This window comes from Balaenoptera physalus, assembly GCF_965194825.1.
Source record: "Balaenoptera physalus genome assembly, chromosome: X".
Classification (NCBI taxonomy): domain Eukaryota; kingdom Metazoa; phylum Chordata; class Mammalia; order Artiodactyla; family Balaenopteridae; genus Balaenoptera; species Balaenoptera physalus.
In genome coordinates, this window is record NC_138903.1 from 117123623 (window position 1) to 117147701 (window position 24079).

The following is a 24079-nucleotide window of genomic DNA, read 5'->3' on the forward strand; positions in this document are numbered from 1 at the left end:
CCAGTTGCACTTTACCTCATCTTTTAAGCTATAAATAAGGGGTTTCATTCACGTAAGTCATCAGAAAGATTCTGGGAGCCCCTCTGACTATGACTGTGTCCAAGGTGGATTCATACTTCACCTCGTGACGTGGACACACGATTGGCAGAGATGTGGGCAGATCAGTGGTCTCTAGGTCTCTCTCCTCCCATTCTTTAAGGGCCTTTTCAAGTTACACCTCCTGCAGCAAGCTTTCTTTGTTAAATCCAGCAAGCAGTGATTTCTGCCTTCTCCGAACTACCATAGCCCTGGAGTTCCATTTTGTTTCAACTGTGTACTTAGGTATTTAGAAAGAGAATAATGATCTGTTTGCAGAAAATGGGGTCGACAGAGGTTGAGTGAGCAACTCATGTCTCCACACACCTTGCTCAATCACTCCTTCTCAGCAATCCCAAATGCCACAGCTCCGGGAGATCTCTGCCCCTTCATTTGCTTCACATTCACAAAGTCTGCTCTTCACTGCCACTTGGCCCCTAAGAAATGGTCTCAGCTGCTACCCCTACTCCATCAGTTACCTTAAACAAGAGATACCAATACCCAAAATGTGAAATCTTTGGTGATCCCATCGTCTTATCATTCATCAGCAGAATAGCCTGGGTAGATTTTTCACCTAAACTCAAGACAGATTTACTAATTCAGACCCCTCACCCCAAAAAACACAGCAGGCAAAGATGTTAATAACCTGTAACATTGATTGAGGGTTTACTATGTGCCAGGCACTGCTCTAAATACTTTATATAAATATCTCCCACTGTGACCCTATTAATAGGTAATTGTTACTGTTACCCTTCCGTTCTAGATGATGAACTGAGGCTCTGACAGGATACGTAATTTGATATGATGGAGCCTGTGCTTGAAGCCAGGCTGACCTGTCACTCAGCACCGTTTCAGAAATCTTTATCCTCACCCCAAAAGAGACACAGCAAAGCTATGATGGGAGCATGCAGATGAGTAAATCAGAGTAAAGCCCAGTGCTGGTGGCAGCGATAGAAGGTGACTTCTCTGAGAGCTTCTGGGAGGAAGAGAAATAGAACTTTCTGGGACAGAGTCACATGGTGGTTTAGCCTCCAGTGAGAGACTTACTGGGGAAAAAATTTTAAGGGCAGGGACAGTTGGCTCCTTTAACACTTTAGAGCAGTGCTAGCCAATAGAAAGATAATACCAGCTGAACGTGTAATTTAAAATTTTCTTATAGCCACATTAAAAAAGTAAAAAGAAGACTTCCCTGGTGGTCCAGTGGCTAAGACTCCACGCTCCCAATGCAGGGGGCCTGGGTTCGATCCCTGGTCAGGGAACTAGATCCCACGTGTGGCAACTCAGTGTTCGCATGCCGCAACTAAAGATCCTGCACGTGGCAACTAAAGATCCTGCGTGCCTCAACTAAGACCCAGCGCAGCCAAATAAATAAATAAATAAATATTAAAAATAAAATTACAAAGTAAAAAGAAACAGGTGAAATTAAGTTCACCACTCTATTTTATTTAACCCGATATATGCAAGATATACTTATTTGAATATGTAACCAATATAAAATTATTAATGAGATATTTTACCTTTTTACCAAATCTGGTGTGTATTTTATATTTACAGCACATCTCATTTCAGACTAAATGCATTTCAAGTGCTCCATAGCACACGTGGCTGGTGGCGACCATATTGGACAGCAAAGGCTTAGGGGATTTTCGCTGCCTTGTGGCCCCGACCACGCTATTAATAGCACCAACTACTCTTCCCTCTTTCTTATTCATTATGCACAGCATGGCTGTTAGCTGTTAACATTGCTTTCCCAGTGTTTCCAGGTCATCAAGCCCCCTCTCTGTTAATAACAGGTTCACTCTATATCCATCTCGTAACAACAGCTAACATTTATTGAATACGTATTATGTGCCAAGCACGCTTTTAAGTGCTTTAGCTTTATATATATTGTCATAAAAATCCTCAAAGCGACCCTATAAGCTAAGCTTTTTACCATCTCCCCATTTTACAATTGAGGAAACTGAAGTCATTTAACTGTCAAAAGCCACACAACTGGTAACTGGAGGAGCCATGACTGAGGAACCCTACAAGTTTAACCACCTCTGCACCCCACTCCCACCGGGCCATACTCTAGAGCCAGAGCCACAGACAGCTGGTTAAGGAGCACTTCATCTAGCTCAGTGACAGAAGTATAACTTGGTCTCAGGTCCTCCTGGACCATGCCAGACCTGTGAGGAATTTGGACACAGCTGCTTTCCTTTTCTGTGGTGGTTGCCCCTAGCAACTAGTACATAGTACAATATATAGGGTTTGTGTCTATCTGTGTGGGTCTGTACCTACACACACACACACACACACACACACACACACACACACACAAAGATCAAACACAAACTGTAGAGAGTGTTCATAAAATCCAGAGAATTGTAGAGCCGGAAGAGCTCTGAAAGACCAATCTCATCAAGAAAGTGCAGTGCAGCCAGCAGTTAAAGAGACCTGCTCAAAGTTACACAGCTGAACTGGAACCCAGATAATCTGACTTCAAGTAATTTAATATCTACTAAATACCTCTTATGCAGGGTGCTTCCTACCTGAAAGATAGGAGTTGCAACAGCGTAGCAAGTCTATTCTCACTAATATAGACTTTATCAAATGTTTATCTTCCCTGCCAAAATAGCATTTTTTTTATTGTGTCAGCATCTACAAAAAGCATTCGTGTTGTTTAGAAATTTAAAATTGGAGAACTTGGAGTTAAAGTGCATTCCCCTTGCCTTTCCTTGTTTACGCTGCTAGTTAGGCATTTACACTGTTTCCTAAATGTTTCACCAGGCCAACCCCATATTAAATTCTTTAAGGATTATGACACCATCGTACACTTATTTAAATTCACAAATGAAGTTCTTTAAGGATTAAGACACTGTCATACATTTATCTAAATTCTGAGCTCATAATAAACATGTAATTAACAAAATTGAAATTGCACAATTATCAGTATGAAGCGGTTGGATTTAGCCCTTTCGTTTTATAGATTTTTTTTAATGATGTTAAAACGCACTACTCAGCATTGTTACCAGCTTGACCTTTAGATTAGTGCTGGTCGCCATTTCAGCCAAAGGGACAGCAGTAATATCTCACAAAGATTCTTTCTTTCAGCAACCAACTAGCCATCGCTCTTTCCTCGGATCCTTCTATTTCAAAGTGGAGAGCTTGACCATAGTTTAAATGTTAAAATGTTTCCCACTTAAGCAGAAAACACACTTGATTTCGTATAAAAAACCTCCGCTTTTATATATTATGTTTCAAAGTGGAGATGGCTGTGAAACTTGAGCCCTGACATACAACCTCAACCTGACTTTTTAAAAGTGCTCAGAAAACCGTTCTTCTAATAAGCATGAGAGCCCTCTCTTTAATGATTTTTTTGCCTGCCTTGCATCATTTATTCTAAATCATTAAAAAATCAAAATAGTTTACATTAAGTAAATCTTAGAGTACAAAAGAGGATGGTCTCACTCATTGTTGGATAAAGACTGAAAAGGCTACTGAGCTAGTTCCAGGGTAGAATAGAGACTCAGTAGCGACAGCTTAATTCTCAGAAGCTGTTACTTAACAGAACTTTAAAAAGAAAAATGACACATTCTTGAATTATTTATAAAAATCATGCAAAAAAAACCCCCCACTTTAGGGACCATGGGAAATTCGTTTTGTCCTTGCTTTTAACATTTTCAGAGCCTATCTCAGTGAACAAAGTGCTAAGTCCAAAAACAAATGAATTAACATTTAGGTGGTTGAGCAAGACTTCTGTCTTTTGTTTATTGCCGTTTGATTTTTCTTTTTTTTAGTAGCCCATTGTAAAAGCCCTGGGGCACACCTTCAGAATACATGAATAATGTCAATAATAACTAATACAGCCTGCTATGGAAAATACTGTTTTCAAAACCACAGGTTAGTTCCTGGAAGTCAGCCGGTCAGAGAAAGGATGTGGTGTAGCAGCAAGTTTAAATAGCTTGTGCAACAAAAGGAAGAGAGATCTGTTGACTTCTGCCTCCTAGAGGGTTGAAATCGGAAAGAACTATACTTAAATAGTTCATTCGGAAAGCATCAAAGATGAAGAATCCATCACATTTTGAAAAGCTTCACTCATCACTTTTGGGAATTCAGGTGAGAGAGGAACTAATGTATCAGGATAATGATAAGATGAAAATAAGCGTGTTAACTTCGGATTCAACGAATCAGCCCGGTTCATTTTTGTTGTTACATGAAAGGCACTGATATCACTTTTTAAATGAGCCCCCAGCTCCCATTTCTTATTGTTGTGAACTGAAGGAGTCATGGTAATTCACCTGGCTTTAAAATTTCTCGCAGTTGTTGAGTTCTGCAGCCAAATAAGTTCCACAAAATAAACTCATCGCAGGCACAGGAAAAGCAGCTCTTTTGAAAATACCTTGTGATCAGGCTCTAGGTCACGACCTGGGTCTTGAGAAACTTGAGTTAGTAGATGTTAGTTTTTCTTAGCTCTTTGTTTACCCTGGACTTAGACATTTTGTATTATTAAAAACCTGTGGCTTTTAAGGACATTCTATTTATCTTTCCAGGCTTTTTTGATGGAAATGCCTGGATTTTCTTGGAAACAGGGATTTTATTGTGGATTCCTGGTGCCCCTTGGAGAGGCTTATTTTTCTGGACAATAGTTTTCCTTAGTGTCACTACTCTTTTCATCTCCCAATGATCACAAGCTCCCAAGGTCGAGAAAAGTGCATCCTTTTGTTCTAATGAATCTGAAATTCCATTTTAAAAAGTCTGCAAAAGGGGCTCTTGGTTAGTAACTTAAGGCATAATTCTATTGCATGAAGTATCCAGAGGGGTTAGCCTTCAAGACATTTGGAGAAAAAGAAAAGCCAGCTCAGTTAAAGTCAAAAATTCAGCAGCAGTGTTCATAGTTTGATCATTGCTACTTAAGGATTTTAATCTTTTATTATCTGTACTTTAAAGTGTGTTGTACTACATAGGCATGCTTGCCTTTGTTAAAAGAATAGGACCCAGTAAACTGGCATAAAGAAGTAAATTACCATTGCCTCTGACTATAAATGGAATGTTCATGGTGTGAAAAGTTCTATTTGCTCCAGACTGAATCTCTCGCCCTCATTAGAGTATGAACATTAAAGTGCTTTATGAGTTTGTGTTGTATGTTATTTTCATCGATAACTCAGTCTTCCAGGGAAAAGTGAATAACCATTTTTTAGTTAAAAGCTGCCCCACTAGCCAATAGCCACATGTGGCTATTTTATATTTTAAGTTTAATTAATGAAAATTCGACAACACAAAAAAATGCAGTTCCTCAGTCTCAGTAGCCACATTTCACGTACTCAATAGCCACATGCAGCTGGTGACTCCTGTACTGGACAATGAAGATACAGAATGTTTCCATCATTGCAGAAAGTTCTACTGGACAGCACTACCTCAAAGGGTACTTATTCTCTGACATGACTCTTAATACCTGGCAGCAGAAAACGCTGATGATTGTTATAGCTTGCCGTTCACAGAAGCCCAACTTTCTAGAAGCTGAATGGTGTCTCTTCTCCCCAGTCATAATGTAGAGAAATTCACTGGGGCTGGTAATTTGGTGTGATTATTAAGAATTCTGAAAATTTCCCTCAGGAGTTTTTTGTTACTCTAAACTATAATTAAAAATAAACAACCAAACCAAACCAAATCCCTCAGTGCCATCTAGCTTTGATTAAGCAAGGAAGAAAGGTAGCTTCTTCTATTTTTTTCCTAACCAGGCTATGTAGAACAGTATAGATACCGTGTTTGGTTGGCATACATTAAATGCACACAAAAATTATCATTGAGGATTATTAAGATAAGATATAATGGTAAGATGTTGTAAGGTGACTACTATTTAAAATATCCATGTGATACCATTTTTTAAAAAAATCACCTATTTGGCCTTTTCCTTTTTACAGTAACAGTTACTTCCTTTTAGTCTTTCAAAACATTGTGTCTCAGAAATAACTACGCTAATTAGCTTGGTTTTCTATGCTTCCCAGGTTTGTGATCCCTTCAGTTTTTCACAGGTCCTTTATCTATTCTACAGCCCAACTGGCTTGCTCAGGATTCCTTGAATATATCCTGTGCTTTCCTCATCTCCAGTTTTTGCTCATGCCCTTCTTGCGATCTGGAATGCTGTCTCCATCTCTGTCTTTCTGAGACTTATCCATTCGTCAAGGCCCATTTGAAGTGCCACCTCTTCCTGATCCCTCCGGGTGAAGTGACCCCTCCTTCCTCCGAATCTTAACAGCATTATAATTAAGTGTCTCGCCTCCCTTACTGGACTGTAAGCTCGTTGGCACAAAGATCTTGGTCTTAGTCATCACTGGACCCCTCTACATACTCGGCACAGGGCTGGTGCTCTAGACTTGGAAAATCCTAGCAATATTCTAAATATACACGCAAGATTTCTTTGAACTGCATCTGCACTGACAAACCAAAGGCAGTAGCATTGCACATTTGGCTTTACATTAAGTTTTCACAAATATTTCACCCAAGCCATTTCATTTTGGCTTATAGATTATAGAGATCACATTACCGCAGTTATAGATATATCGACCTACAATATTGTACTCATGTGAGCCAAAGAAGAAAGAAATTGGGCTTCAGCAATATGAATTCTGGTTCTAGTCAAATCTAGATTGTATTAACACTTGACAAGATAACATTTTTCGTGTATCAGGTTGGCAAAGACTAAGAAGAGCTTGATAAAGCAGTGTCGGTATGGAGAAACAGAGACTCATTTATTTCAGATGGGGATGTAAATTGGCATAATTTCTGTGGAAGGCATAAGGTAATTTGTAATAGCTATCAAAATTTAAAAATGGAACAAACAATTTTACTTAAAGAAATGTATTCAACAGTCACCCTTCCACCACTATAGCAGAATGCTTATGGTCTCTTGAGGGAAGTACGCAGCACCATCTAGGAAGTGCTCTTGCCAAAGCATTGAACCTGAATCTGATGAGGCCTGCTTATCAAACTACCAGTTTGGAGGAAAGACGAGGAAGAGAGGAGAACACGTTAAACAACACCCTGCAAGGCAGTTAGCAAAACCCAGCATGCGGAAAACTGCAGGACAAACAAACCAGTTTTGCCAACAAATAATTGCAAGGGGAAAAAAACGGAGGGAGAATTTCTAAATTAAAAGTGACTTAAGAGGCATGTCCATCAAATGCACTATGTGGACCTTGTTTGGATTCTGACTTTTAATAGATCAGCTGTAAACGATTGTCCTTAGGGGAAATTTGAACACTGACAGCATGTTTTTGATATCAGGAAATTACTGTTATTTTTTAGGTATGGCAATGGTATGTGTTTACTTTTTTAAAGAGTCCTTATCTCTGTAGATACATAAAGAAATATTTATGGAAGAAATTTGCCTCAAAATAATGTGGTGGGGGACGTGGAGGAGTATAGGTGAGACAATTTTGCCTATGAGTTAGTTGATTACTGTTAAAGTTGGGTGTTCAGTATACAGGAGTTCATTGTGTTGTTTCTCTACTTTTGTGTATCTTCTACATTGGCTTTTTAAAAAGAGCGAGGTGTAATGTTTTACAACAGTATTGCCTGTAATTGGAAAGAAACCTATAAACAACCTATATATCTAGAATAAGGACTGGTTAAATAAATTAATGTATAGTCACACAATGGAATACTGTGATATTGTTAAAAATAAAGATAGATGGATCGACAGATAGATCTGATATGGAACAATCTCTCAGATATAGCAAGTAAAAAATAATGTAGAAGAATATGAATAATATGTTCCCATTTATGCAAAAAGGAGGGGATAAATATACACATATGTACATGTATTTGTATAGGTTATTTCTAAAGGTATTCTTAAGAAATTGCTAACAGTGGTTGCCCCTGCATAAGGGTCTGGGTGTTACAGGAGAAAGGAGTGAGATAGAGACTACTTTTGACAACTTTTCTAATTTAAAAAAATACTTCTCATTTTTTCACACTTGAAAATATGGCCCAGAATAGTAGTTAAGAGCTAAACTTCTTGAGTTGACTCATGTTCATTGCCAAATAGATGCTAGAAAAAATTTTGCTGACTGGTAAAAGTTTGGGAGTTAGAACACATTTTGAAATTATCTGTAAATTGGCAAGCATTAATGCTCTCCTTTGTGTCAAAGGAAATGCATGCATTTCTCACTCACAAATGAGAGAAACATTCCCATTTGGAGATTCCCCAGAGGGACCTATGTTTATAACTAAACACATGTTTTCAAGGGCTACGAAGCTGCAGAGGAAATTCGACCCTCTAGGGCAGTGGCAGAGATAATCCAAAACAGCAGATAATCCAAACTTCATAATATTTTGTTTTGAAATGCATAATATTATTTTTAGAAGCAGGCCATTTATGTTCTTAATTATGTTTTGCTGAGGGTAATAGACATATTAAAGTGAATTTGTAGTCTCTGAACACCCACCAACAGAAGGTGGTGGAAGACATGGGCCAGAAATCTGCTTTGTGATAGAGGAGATACTGATAACCTATAACTGGGTCAGGAGGTCGTGACTGTAGATTTTTATTTCACTTCCCATCACCATGTAGACATTCTGCCTTTGCCTTCCTATGACCTCCTCTCCAAAATCTTTCTGAGAGCATTCCATCGAATTTTCCTTCCAAACCAAAGTTTAAAATAACAATACTGATCTGTAAGGAGAGAAGAAATCATTAGCATCCTTTCTATTTATAAAGTAAAAGATTAGGGTATTTTTCAATTAATATGTTCCACACGGACAGCTCCATTACTCCTGCCTAGTGAAAGGTGATTGTCCAGCACACTGGTTCCTCCAGGTATACAGTTTAACAAGTAGGGCAGAAGCCTTAGGTAGACAATGTGGAAAGCCCTAGATCACTGGTAAGAGGGCATTGCTTTAAAAAAACATTTTTTGCTGTTTTCTGGGTTTTGTTATTGTTGGGCACGGACCTGATGGATAAGGCAAACGCTGCCAAAGGCGAAGAATGAATCCCTTTTCCTGACCACCACCTGCCTGACAGTGTGCCGGGGCACTTCTAGGCCTGGGACCTTGTTTCAGACTCACAAAGACCCCGTAAAAGAGGCGAGGGCTGGGAGCAGCTGCATGGGGCAGAGAAAGAAGTGGGGACGCCCCTAGATTTCTAGCTCAGCCGACCGGGTAGATGTGATGCCTTTAACAGAGATGCAGAACACAGCAGGAGCTGCAGATTTGGGCAAAAGTTAGGAAGAGTTAGTGAGTTCCATTTTCCACAGGATAATTGGTGGGTCACTAGGTCCTGACGGGTCACGTGGTGCACGGTGGGTCATAACCTTTAAGCCAGTGAAAGAAACAAGCCATCCTTTCTATCCCTCTGAAAATCTTAATTCCCACCATATGTTTTACTGCCCATGGCACATTACAGATCACTGGTCTATTTTTTAAATGCCAGAAAACTGTATTTCTATTGTTCTTGTCTTTATACATTTACTACTTATGTTAGCAATAGAAAAAAATTTTTTTAAGTGCAAGTAACATAGAAGTGTGTTTCATTTACCATAATTGCTGTGTTCCCCTAAAGTGCATATACATCCATTCATTTTCAACTCTCTTTAGCAAAATGTTTCTTTAAAGAAATACAAATATCCAGTAAAACATAAGAAAATTCTCAACATCACTCAGAGTTAAAGAATGCACATTAAAACAGCATTATTCACCTTCTCATGTTGGCAGGGGTGTGCAGGAAACCCATAGGCACTCTCCAAACAATAATAGTGAGAATACAAATCTTGGCAACCTCTTTGGGGCCAACGTCCATGCACTTAATCACTCTATACCACCCTGCTGTGCAAGTTTTGTGATTTTTCTCCTACAAATATATGCACACCAGTACAGCAAACATTGTCTAAGAATGTTCATTACAATATTGAAATAGAAAACAGCTAGAAAGAGCTTAAATACCCATGAATGAGTGACTAGTTAAATAAATTAAGGTCCATCAGGCAATGGAATAACATGCAGCTGTTAAAAATAATAAGAGAGATCTATTCGTATTGGACTCTATGTTTAGTGTGATCCTATTGGCATCCAAACAAAACAAAAATAAACCAAAAAAAATCTTTCTTTCTCTGCTTGTATGTTGTAGAAAATTTGGGGATGAATTCGAAAGAAGCCATTACTGATGGTAATGCCCGGGAGGCAAGATTATGGTTGGACAAGGACAAAGGAAGACTTTTCTTTTCATTTCTAGCCTTACTCTATTGTTTGACTTCTAAAAAATTCATATGTATCTAAAACAATAGAAAAAGAGATGCTGAAACTTTTCAAAACCTATAGGGAATTCCCTGGCGGTCCAGTGGTTAGGACTCCATGCTTCCACTGCAGGGGGCGTGGGTTCGATCCCTGGTCAGGGAACTAAGATCCCGCAAGCTGCGTGGCGTGGCCAAAAAAAAAAAAAAAAACGAAAACAAACCCTATGCCTCTCTTTTGGTACATTTAAAAATGTCGTGTCCTCCTTTAGTGCTATTTGAAATTTAAAAATAAATTGGACATAGTAACTGCAAACAAATCATGGCAATGCAACAAAATGTCTTGTTTTCAAAACTCACACATGCCCCTGCCTATGGATTCTAACACTGTCTTATCCTACAATCTCCCTTAATTCTCTCCAGAATGCTCAATGTCCTTATTCCTCTTCTTTTGTTTATTTTATTTTTTATTGAGATGTAATTGACATGTAACACTGCGTAACTTTAAGGTGTGCAACGTGTTGATTTGATACACATATATTACAATGTGATTACCACCATAATTGCCATTTCTTTCTGTGGTGAGAACACTTAAGATCTAGTCTCGAAGGAGTGCTTCCCAGAACTTCTGCTGCCAGTGTCCTTGTCCACACGGTGAGCCACAGCCACACCCACCCCGCCTCTGCAGGAGACCCTCCAACACTAGCAGGGCAAGTCTGCTGGTGCTGTATCCCCTCAAGGTATTTGTGTGAGAAACTCTTTATTTCTCCTGTATTTTTGAAGGACAGTTTCTCTGGACATAGAATTAAAGATAATTAAAATGGCCCCATGTTTCAAGACATAAGTCAAGGATTTTCAGGAGTACGGTAATCTTTAATGGCTAAACTTCAGGAAATTTTCTTCGCAACCTGGGAGAACATATAGACCAGAGGGCAGACAGCAGAAGCAAGAAGAACTACAATCCTGCAGCCTGTGAAAAAAACCACATTCACAGAAAGACAGACAAGATGAAAAGGCAGAGGGCTATGTACCAGATGAAGGAACAAGATAAAACCCCAGAAAAACAACTAAATGAAGTGGAGATAGGCAACCTTCCAGAAAAAGAATTCAGAATAATTATAGGGAAGATGACCCAGGACCTCGGAAAAAGAATGGAGGCAAAGATCAAGAAGATGCAAGAAATGTTTAACCAAGACCTAGAAGAATTAAAGAACAAACAAACAGAGATGAACAATACAATAACTGAAATGAAAAATACACTAGAAGGAATCAACAGCAGAATAACTGAGACGGAAGAACGGATAAGTGACCTGGAAGACAGAATGGTGGAATTCACTGCTGCAGAACAGACTAAAGAAAAAAGAATGAACAGAAATGAAGACAGCCTAAGAGACCTCTGGGACAACATTAAATGCAACAACATTCGCATTATAGGGGTCCCAGAAGGAGAAGAGAGAGAGAAAGGACCTGAGAAAATACTTGAAGAGATTATAGTCAAAAACTTCCCTAACATGGGAAAGGAAATAGCCACCCAAGTCCAGGAAGTGCAGAGAGTCCCAGGCAGGATAAACCCAAGGAGAAACACACCGAGACACATAGTAATCAAATTGACAAAAATTAAAGACAAAGAAAAATTATTGAAAGCAACAAGGGAAAAACGACAAATAACATACAAGGGAACTCCCATAAGGTTAAGAGCTGATTTCTCAGCAGAAACTCTACAAGCCAGAAGGGAGTGGCATGACATATTTAAAGTGATGAAAGGGAAGAACCTACAACCAAGATTACGCTACCTGGCAAGGATCTCTTTCAGATTCGATGGAGAAATCAAAAGCTTTACAGACAAGCAAAAGCTAAGAGAATTCAGCACCACCAAACCAGCTCTACAACAAATGCTAAAGGGACTTCTCTAAGTGGGAAACACAAGAGAAGAAAAGGACCTACAAAAACAGACCCATAACAATTAAGAAAATGGTAATAGGAACATACATATCAATAATTACCTTAAACGTGAATGGATTAAATGCTCCAACCAAAAGACACAGGCTCGCTGAATGGATACAAAAACAAGACCCATCTATATGCTGTCTACAAGAGACCCACTTCAGACCTAGGGACACATACAGACTGAAAGTGAGGGGATGGAAAAAGATATTCCATGCAAATGGAAACCAAAAGAAAGCTGGAGTAGCAATATTCATATCAGATAAAATAGACTTTAAAATAAAGAATGTTGTAAGAGACAAGGAAGGACACTACATAATGATCAAGGGATCAATCCAAGAAGAAGATATAGCAATTATAAATATATATGCCCCCAACATAGGAGCACCTCAATACATAAGGCAACTGCTAACAGCTATAAAAGAGGAAATCGACAGTAACACAATAATAGTGGGGGACTTTAACACCTCACTTACACCAATGGACAGATCATCCAGACAGAAAATTAATAAGGAAACACAAGCTTTAAATGACACAATAGACCAGATAGATTTAATTGATATTTATAGGACATTCCATCCAAAAACAGCAGATTACACTTTCTTCTCAAGTGCGCACAGAACATTCTCCAGGATAGATCACATCTTGGGTCACAAATCAAGCCTCAGTAAATTTAAGAAAATTGAAATCATACCAAGCATCTCTTCTGACCACAACGCTATGAAATTAGAAATCAATTACAGGGAAAAAAACGTAAAAAACACAAACACATGGAGGCTAAACAATACATTACTAAATAACCAAGAGATCACTGAAGAAATCAAAGAGGAAATCCAAAAATACCCAGGGACAAATGACAACGAAAACACGACGATCCAAAACCTATGGGATGCAGCAAAAGCAGTTCTAAGAGGGAAGTTTATAGCAATACAATCCTACCTCAAGAAACAAGAAACATCTCAAATCAACAATCTACCCTTACACCTAAAGGAACTAGAGAAAGAAGAACAAACAAAACCCAAAGTTAGCAGAAGGAAAGAAATCATAAAGATCAGAGCAGAAGTAAATGAAATAGAAACAAAGAAAACAATAGCAAAGATCAATAAAACTAAAAGCTGGTTCTTTGAGAAGATAAACAAAATTGATAAACCATTAGCCAGACTCATCAAGAAAAAGAGGGAGGGGACTCAAATCATTAAAATTAGAAATGAAAAAGAAGAAGTTACAACAGACACCGCAGAAATACAAAGCATCCTAAGAGACTACTACAAGCAACTCTATGACAATAAAATGGACAACCTGGAAGAAATGGACAAATTCTTAGAAAGGTATAACCTGCCAAGACTGAACCAGGAAGAAATAGAAAATATAAACAGACCAATCACAAGCAATGAAATTAAAACTGTGGTTAAAAATCTTCCAACAAACAAAAGTCCAGGACCAGATGACTTCACAGGTGAATTCTATCAAATATTTAGAGAAGAGCTAAGCCCCATCTTTCTCAAACTCTTCAAAAAATTGCAGAGGAAGGAACACTCCCAAACTCATTCTATGAGGCCACCATCACCGTGATACCAAAACCAGACAAAGATACTACAAAAAAAGAAAATTACAGACCAATATCACTGATGAATATAGATGCAAAAATCCTCAACAAAATACTACCAAACATAATCCAGCAACACATTAAAAGGATCATACACCATGATCAAGAGGGATTTATCCCAGGGATGAAAGGATTCTTCAGTATACGCAAATCAATCAATGTGATACACCATATGAACAAATTGAAGCAGAAAAACCATATGATCATCTCAATAGATGCAGAAAAAGCTTTTGACAAAATTCAACACCCATTTATGATAAAAACTCTCCAGAAAGTGGTCATAGAGGGAACCTACCTCAACATAATAAAGGCCATATACGACAAATCCACAGCCAGCATCGTTCTCAATGGTGAAAAACTGAAAGCATTTCATCTAAGATCAAGAACAAGACAAGGATGTCCACTCTCACCACTATTATTCAACATAGTTCTGGAAGTCCTAGCCACGGCAATCAGAGAAGAAAAAGAAGTAAAAGGAATACAAATTGGAAAAGAAGAAGTAAAACTGTCACTGTTTGCAGATGACATGATACTATACATAGAGAATCCTAAAGATGCCACCAGAAAACTACTAGAGCTAATCAATGAATTTGGTAAAGTTGCAGGATACAAAATTAATGCACAGAAATCTCTTGCATTCCTATACGCTAATGATGAAGAATCTGAAAGAGAAATTAAGGAAACACTCCCATTTACCATTGCAACAAAAAGAATAAAATACCTAGGAATAAACCTACCTAGGGAGACAAAGGACCTGTATGCAGAAAAGTATAAGACACTGATGAAAGAAATTAAAAATGATACAAACAGATGGAGAGACATACCATGTTCTTGGATTGGAAGAACCAATATTGTGAAAATGACTATAGTACCCAAAGCAGTCTACAGATTCAATGCAATCCCTATCAAATTACCAATGGCATTATTTACAGAACTAGAAAAAAAAGTCTTAAAATTTGTATGGAGACACAAAAGACCTCGAGTAGCCAAAGCAGTCTTGAGGGAAAAAAACAGAGCCGGGGGAATCAGACTCCCTGACCTCAGACTATACTACAAAGCTACAGTAATCAAGACAGTATGGTACTGGCACAAAAACAGAAACATAGATCAATGGAACAGGATAGAAAGCTCAGAGATAAACCCACACACCTATGGTCAACTAATCTATGACAAAGGAGGCAAGGATATACAATGGAGAAAAGACAGTCTCTTCAATAAGTGGTGCTGGGAAAACTGGACAGCTACATGTAAAAGAATGAAATTAGACCACTCCCTAACACCATACACAAAAATAAACTCAAAATGGATTAGAGACCTAAATGTAAGACCGGACACTATAAAACTCTTAGAGGAAAACATAGGAAGAACACTCTTTGACATAAATCACAGCAAGATCTTTTTTGTTCCACCTCCTAGAGTAATGAAAATAAAAAGAAAAATAAACAAATGGGACCTAATGAAACTTAAAAGCTTTTGCAAAGCAAAGGAAACCACAAGCAAGACGAAAAGACAACCCTTAGAATGGGGGAAAATATTTGCAAACGAATCAACAGGCAAAGGATTAATCTCCAAAATATATAAACAGCTCATGCAGCTCAATATTAAAGAAACAAACAACCCAATCCAAAAATGGGCAGAAGACCTAAATAGACATTTCTCCAAAGAAGACATACAGATGGCCAAGAAGCACATGAAAAGCTGCTCAACATCAGTAATTATTACAGAAATGCAAATCAAAACTACAATGAGGTATCACCTCACACCAGTTAGAATGGGCATCATCAGAAAATCTACAAACAACAAATGCTGGAGAGGGTGTGGAGAAAAGGGAACCCTCTTGCACTGTTGGTGGGAATGTAAATTGATACAGCCACTATGGAGAACAGTATGGAGGTTCCTCAAAACACTAAAAATAGAATTACCATATGACCCAGCAATCCCACTACTGGGCATATACCCAGAGAAAACCATAATTCAAAAAGACACATGCACCCCAATGTTCATTGCAGCACTATTTACAATAGCCAGGTCATGGAAGCAACCTAAATGCCCATCAACAGATGAATGTATAAAGAAGATGTGGTATATATATACAATGGAATATTACTCAGCCATAAAAAGGAACGAAATTGGGTCATTTGTAGACAGGTGGATGAATCTAGAGACTGTCATACAGAGTGAAGTAAGTCAGAAAGAGAAAAACAAATATCATATATTAACGCATATATGTGGAACCTAGAAAAATGGTACAGATGAACCGGTTTGCAGGGCAGGAATTGAGACACAGATGTAGAGAACAAACGTATGGACACCAAGGGGGGAAAGCGGCGGGGGGGGGGGTGTGTGTGGTGGTGGTGGTGGTGGGATGAATTGGGAGATTGAGATTGACATATATACACTGATATGTATAAAATGGATAACTTCTGGCCCTGTCCTGGCATCAGTAGCGTTTGTAACAGCATTAACTGTTTAAAATGAGAAAAAAAAAAAAAAAGAATTATGAATTGGGGAACACGCGACACCTGTTTTTCTTTTCCTTCCCTGGCAGTACTGTTTCAGCTGCAGTTTGGAATCACTGTAGTTTAAGCTGTGGATGCATGTGTGTAGCCGTCCACTCCTCGTACTGTATTTTATTGGACAGGTCCGACTCGCCAGGGCCAGGGGTCCGCAGGCCTGGCGGGGGTATGTCAGTGTCACTGGATGTCAACAGTAATAAATTAAACCTACAACAACAACAAAAAATGGATAACTAATAAGAACCTGCTGAATAAAAAAATTAAAGAAAAAAAAAGATCTAGTCTCTTAGCAACTTTGAAATATATATATAATACAGTGTTGTTGACTATTATCACTATGCAGTGCATTAGATCTCCTGAACTTATTCATCTAGTTGCAACTTTTAAAAATACTTGTTAAACAGCTTTATTGAGGTATAACTGACACAAAACAAGCTGTACCTGTTACAAGTACATCATTTGATCATTATTGCCATCCGTATATACCCATGGAATCATCACCACAATCAAGATAATGAACATATCCATCACCCCCTAAAGTTTCTGGTGCCCCTTTGTAGTCACTCCTCCCTCCACCCTGTCCCTTGAAAACCTCTGACCTGCTTTATGTCACTATAGACGAGTCTGCATTTTCCAGAATTTTTATGTAAATGGAATCATTTATTATGTAGTCATTTTGCCTGGCTTCATTCAGGATAATTATTTTGAGACTATCCATGTTGTTATATGTAACAAAAGTTCATTCTTTTTTATGGCTGAATAGTGTTACATTGTGTGAGTATTCCAGAATTTGTTTATCCACTCAGCTGTGAAAGGACATTTGAGTTGCTTTCAGTTTTGGGCTATTATAAATAAAGTTGCTATAAATACCAACGTACAAGTCTTTGAAATGGACATATGGTTTCATATCTCTTGGATAAATACCTAGGAGTAGAATGGTTGGATCATATAGTAGATGTATATTAAGCTTTTTAAGAAATTGCCAAAATTTCTCATCACAAGAAAAAAAATTCTGTAACTATGTAAGATGACAGATGTTAACTAGACTAATTGTGGTGATCATTTTGCAATATATACAAATATTTAATCATTATGTTGTACACCTGAAACTTATATATTGTGGTTTGTCAATTTTACCTCAATAATAATAATAATAATAATAATAAAAAGAAATTACCAGATTGCTTTCCAAAGTGCTTGTATCATTTTACATCCCCACCAGCAGTGTACAGGAGTTCCAGTTCTTCCACATCCTCGCCAACATTTGGTACAATCAGTCTTTTTTTTTTTTTTAAATTTATGTATTTATTTATTTATTTGGTTGGGCCGGGTCTTAGTTGCGGCAGGTGGGCTCCTTAGTTGTGACATGTGAACTCAGTTGCGGCATGAATGCGGGATCTAGTTCCCTGACCAGGGATTGAACCCAGGCCCCCTGAATTGGGAGCGCAGAGTCTTACCCACTGCGCCACCAGGGAAGTCCCACAATCAGTCTTTTTAATTTTAGTCATTCTAATAGGTGTGAAGTGATATCTCATTGTGGTTTTAATCTGCATTTCTTTGATGACTAATGACGTTGAGCATCTTTTCCATGTGCTTATTTGCCATCCGTATATCTTCTTCGGTAAAGTGTCGATTCAAATCTTCTGCTTTTTTTTTTTTTCTTAATTGGGTTACTTGTCTTTTTATTATTGAGCTGTAAGAGTTCTATACATTCTGTATACAAGTCTTTTATCAGATACAAGATTTGCGATTATTTTCTTCCAGTCAATGCCTTACTTTTACATTTCTTAAACTGAGTCCCATGAAGAGCAGAAGTGTTAGATTTTGATGAAGTCAAATTTATAAATTTATTCTTTCATGGATGTGCTTTTGGTGTTATATCCAAGAAATGTTTGCCTCATCTAAGGTCAAAATAGATTTTCTCCAAGATTTTCTTTTATAAGTTATATAGTTTTAAGACTATAGTTTAGACTAGGTTTGTGACACATTTAGAGTGAATGTATTTGATGCGAGATATGGATAAAAATTATTTTTTTGCATATGGATATTAAAATATTCCAGTACCATTTGTTGAAAATACAGTCCTTTCTTCACTGAGTTGCATTTGCACTTTGTCAAAAATCAGTTGTGCATATATATTCATACATCCCATATGGATTTTATAATCAGCTTATTGATTTTTACCAAAAAAATCTGGGATTTGGATTGGGATTGTGATGAACCTATGGATCAATTTGGGGGAGAATTGATATCTAAAGTGTTAAATCTTTGAATCCATGAGCACAGTGTATCTCTCCATCTACTTAGGTCTTATTTGATTTCTGTCAACAATTTTTATATTTTCCATTGTACAGGTCTTTCACATCTTTTGTCAGATTTATCCTATTATAAAAGATATTATTTATTTCAATTTCCCTTTGTTGCTGGTATATAGAAATACAATTGATTTTTTTTTGACATTGATCTTGTATCTTACAACCTTGCTAAACTTACTTATTAGTTGTAAATTTTTTTTGTAGCTTTCATAGGATTTTGTACACTCAAGATCATGTCTCAAAGAATAAAACTGGTTTTACTTCTCCTCAATCTGGAAAGATGTTATTTCTTTCTCTTGCCTAGTTTCACTGGTTAGAAACTCTAGTGATATATTGAATATAAATGGGGAGGACAGACATCCTTACCTTGCTCCCAATCTTAGTGCAAAAGCATTCAGCTTTTCACCACTGAGTATGATATCAGCTGTAGGTTTTAGTAGACGCCCTTTATCAGGTGGAGGAAGTTTCGTTCTATTCCTGGTTTAGTGAGAATTTTTATCAGAGATGAACGTTGGTGTTTTTCAAATACTTTTTCTATGTCTCTTGTGATGCTCATATTTTTTTCCTTTTTAGTTTAATATCCTGAATTACATTGATTGATTTATAAATGTTAGCCCAACCTTTCATTCCCAGGAAAAACCCCACTTGGTGAATTATCCTTTGTATAGTTTATTTGATTTGTTAATATTTTATTAAGAAATTTTGTATCTATGCTCATAAGGGATTGTGGTCTGTAGCTTTTATTTCTTGTGATTCCTTTGTATAGTTTTGGTTTCAGATTAACACTGTCTTCATAGAATGAATTGGGAGGTATCCCAACTTCAATTTCTAAAAGAGTTTGTGTAGAATTAATATTTCTTTCCTAGATGCTGGGTAGACTTCATGAATAATGTTATCTGGGATTGGAGTTTTCTTTGTGAAAAGCTTTTCAATAAGTTCAATTTCTTTATAGATAGTTACTCAAGTTATGTATTTCTTCTTGAGTTTTAGTAGGTAGTTTCTTTCAAAGACTTTCTCCGTTTCATCTAGTCATTGAATTTATAGATGTAAAGTGGTTCATAACATTCCATTTCTGTCTTTTTAATATCTGTAGACTTTATAGTGATGTCATCTGCCTCATTCCATATTAGTAATTTGTGTCTTCTCTTTTTCTGATCAATCTGGCTAGAGGCTTATAGGTATTATTAGTCTTCTCAGAAAGAAGAATCAATTTCATTGATTTTCTCTGTTGTTTTTATATTTTTAAATTTTACTTATTTTTACTTTGATCTTTATTTCCTTTCTTTAACTTACTTTGAGTTTCATTTGTTCTTTTTCTAGATTTTTACAGCAGAATTTGAAGTCATTGATTTGAGAACTTAGAACTGGCTTCTTTTATAACATAGGTGTTTAGTTATTTATTTAAATTAATTAACTTATTTATTTTTGGCTACTTTGGGTCTTTGGTGCTGCATGCAGGCTTTCTCTAGTTGCAGCGAGCGGGGGCTACTCTTCATTTGCGGTGCGTGGGCTTCTCATTGTGGTGGCTTCTCTTGTTGAGGAGCACAGGCTCTAGGCACACAGGCTTCAGTAGTTGTGGCACGCAGGCTCAGTAGTTTTGGTTCGCAGGCTCAGTAGTTGTGGCTCGCAGGCTCTAGAGCGCAGGTTCAGTAGTTGTGGTGCATGGGCTTCGTTGCTCTGCAGCCTGTGGGATCTTCCTGGACCAGGGCTTGAACCCGTGTCCCCTGCATTGGCAGACGGATTCTTAACCACTGTGCCACCAGGGAAGTCCCTACCACATACTTTTTTTTTTTATTGGAGTATAATTGCTTTACAATGGTGTGTTAGTTTCTGCTTTATAACAAAGTGAATCAGTTATACATATACATATATCCCCATATCTCTTCCCTCTTGTGAGTGCTTTAAGTTTTTCTCTGAGCATTGCTTTAGTTACCTATAATAAAATTTTATGTGTTGTGTTTTCATTTTCATTCAGTTCAAAATACTTCTAAAATTCTTTTGAGCTCTAATTTGAACCATATGTCATTTAGAAGTGTGTTAGTTTCCAAATATTTGAAGATTTCCCAGATGTCCTTCTGTTATTTTTTATAAATTTATTTATTTATTTATTTTTGGCTGTGTTGGGTCTTCGTTTCTGTGCTAGGGCGTTTTCTAGTTGCGGCAAGTGGGGTCCACTCTTCATCGCGGTGCGTGGGCCTTTCACTGTCGTGGCCTCTCTTTTTGCGGGGCACAAGCTCCAGACGCGCAGGCTCAGTAGTTGTGGCTCACGGGCTTAGTTGCTCCGTGGCATGTGGGATCTTCCCAGATCAGGGCTCGAACCCATGTCCCCTGCATTGGCAGGCAGATTCTCAACCACTGCGCCACCAGGGAAGCCCTGTTATTGATTTCTAATTTAATTCCATTGTGATCAGAGAACATGTTTTATTTGAATTTTTAAAAATTCATTGAGACATCTTATGGCCCAGAAAATGTTTTATCTTGGACAATCTGTGTAATTAAAAACAATATGTATTCTGCTGTTAGTGGTAGAATGTTGTGTAAAAATTAATTAGGTCAAACTAGCCGATAATGTTGTTCAGTTCTTCTATATTCTTTTTTTTTAATTAATTAATTAATTTATTTTTGGCTGTGTTGGGTCTTCGTTTCTGTGCGAGGGCTTTCTCTAGTTGCGGCAAGCGGGGGCCACTCTTCATCGCGGTGCGCGGGCCTCTCACTATCGCGACCTCTCTTGTTGCGGAGCACGGGCTCCAGACGCGCAGGCTCAGTAGCTGTGGCTCACGGGCTTAGTAGCTCCGCAGCATGTGGGATCTTCCCAGACCAGGGCTCGAACCCGTGTACCCTGCATTGGCAGGCAGATTCTCAACCACTGCGCCACCAGGGAAGCCCCTTCTATATTCTTAATGACTTTCTGTCTACTTGCCCTATCAATTATTGAGAGAGGGGTGTTGAAGTCTCCAACTATAATTGTGGATTTGTCTGTTTCTTTTTGCAATTCTATAAGTTTATGCTTCATGTAATTTGAAGCTCTGATATGAGGCACAAAAATATTTAGGCTTCTTATCTTATCCAGAAGAATCAACTGTTTTATCATTATGCAGTGTTATTCTTTACCCCTGGTAATAGTTTTTACTCTGAGACTCTACTTTGTCTGATATTAATATAACCACTTCAGCTTTCTTTTGATTAGTGTTAGCACAGTATCTTTATCCATCCATTTGGTTTTATCCTATGTGTCTTTGTATTTAAAGTTTCTTGAAAGTGACATATATTTGAAACTTTATTATTCAATATGACAATCTTGAGGTGTATCAACCATTTATATTTAATGTGATTATTGATATGTTTGGGTTTAAGTCTACCTTTGTACTATTTATCTTCTATTTGTCGCATTTCTTTTTTGTTCCTTTTTCTGCCTTCCTTTGGATTGAGTACTTTTAATTATTACTTCTTATCTCCTTTGTTGACATTAGTTATAACTCTTTGTAGTTGTATTTTAATGGTTGCTTTCTTGGGCTTATAATACAGGAAGTCGTCTCTTTGCATGGTACTGCTGGACTATAAAAATGACCACACAAGCTGAGCTATACAAAGAGATCTTAATAACGAGAAAGTAACAATAGTTCTGTGAACTTGAACATTTTTATCAAAATATTAAAACTCTTTTACTGTTGTTTATAAATGTATAGAGAAAAGAAAATGTAGTAAAGTGAATATGTATCTAGTACACTGTAATTTAAAATACTAAAAACGTTGAGAATTAAAGTGTTTTGTTTCTTTGTTAAAAAAAAAAAACTTATCAAGAAGACTTCCTCTTCCAGGAATATGGTATAGACATACTTTTTCCTATTCCTCCCTCCAAGTACAACAGAAGAAGATTCTGAAAGTTGGACTGAAACAGACAAACCATACTGGCTAGGGACCTTGGGCCCCAAGGAATAACATGGTGTTGAGTTCCCCGGGTTTTCTTTTTTGCCTCATTTTTCCCAGACATGGAGATGAAGAAGTTGGCAACCCAGAAATGCCAAGAGGAACAGACCCAAAAAAGTCCCAGTAAAAACCTGCACTCTTTAGCCAAAAGGCCAGGAAAGGGGCAGCCTAGCAAGAAAGAAAACATTTTTCAGGAACTGCTCTAATCCAGCCAAACACCACAGAAAAATCTGTGATCCCACCCCCAGCTCCAGCAGCAAATGCTCAGTTGCTGGCTTAGAATTCCACACTAAGCAGGCGGCAACAAAGTGCTGCAACACTCCCACCAGGGTGGTGTCAGAGAAAGCCGAATCAGGAGCCAGGACTTCCACTCTGCTGACCCGTAATAAGCGTCCTTTCTTCCTCCCTCCCCCCAGTAAGGTATCAGTGGAGACCACATGGACAGCTTGGACTTGCCATTCCTGGCTCCTTCCCCTCCCCACTGGAGCGGTAGCAGAGGTAATACTAGTTTCATAAAATGAATTGGGAAGTGTTCCCTCCCCTTCTATTTTCTGGATGGGATTGTGCAAAACTGGAGTGAAATCTTTAAACATTTGGTAGAATTCTCCAGTAAAACTATCTGGGTCTGAAGATTTCTTTGGGGGGAATTTTTAAATTATAAATTTATTTTTTATATAGAAAATCCTGAAGAATTCATACACACACACACACACACAAAACCTCTTAGAGCTTATAAACCAGTATAGCAAGGTAGCAGGATACAATATCAATATACAAAAATCACCTGTATTTCTATACACTAGTGAAGAACACTCCAGAAATGATATTAAGAAAATAATCCTATTTACAATAGCACTAAAAAGAATAAAACACTTATGAATAAATTTAACATGAAAGAAGTGCAAGACTGGAAACTACAAAATATTATTGAAAGAAATGAAAGACCCAAATAAATGGAAAGAACTCCATGTTCATGAATTGAAAGACTTAATATTGTTAAGATGGCAGTAGTCTCTAAACTTGAAGCTTTATTCTATGAAATTTTGCATATAAGTAAATTATGTTAAATTTGAACAATTCCCTCAAATGTTCCCTCTGATGGTCATAGCCTGAGCTTGAAAAGTAACTTAATTTTATCTAAATGACCGCATAGTAAAGGAGCTGTTACAGTGGAGGATTACTGGACTGAATGTCAATATTATGACATAGTATGAGTGTGTTTCATGTTTGGTAATTGCAATCATTGTTGCTTTTGTTGTGGTCATCCATTTACAATGCTTGGTGTCAGTCTATTTATCTCTTGTAAAAATAAAATACAGTGTGTGTGTGTGAAAAAAAAAAAATGACCGCATAGTGAATACTTCAATTACCAAAAAATTATTAGCACTCATTGACTAAAAACCCTTGCTTTTTGGGGGGTGAAATTTGGAGGGATTCCAAATAACAAAATTCCAAGCCAACATGAAAAATATATGCTATTTGTAGATG

At 37.6% G+C, this 24079-nt stretch overlaps 1 long non-coding RNA gene across 2 annotated transcripts in view; it reads left to right on the forward strand.

Annotated features, from left to right (window-relative positions):
* LOC309652038 overlaps positions 1-24079 on the forward strand; it is a 40634-nt gene that overhangs the window by 9321 nt on the left and 7234 nt on the right. Inside the window, exon 2 of one of the 2 annotated variants that reach the window (XR_014258528.1) lies at positions 23008-23089. This is a non-coding gene — a long non-coding RNA (uncharacterized lncRNA). Of the gene's footprint in view, positions 1-16577; positions 23090-24079 lie in introns of those variants that run through there. The other variant, XR_014258529.1, reaches the window with a different exon arrangement.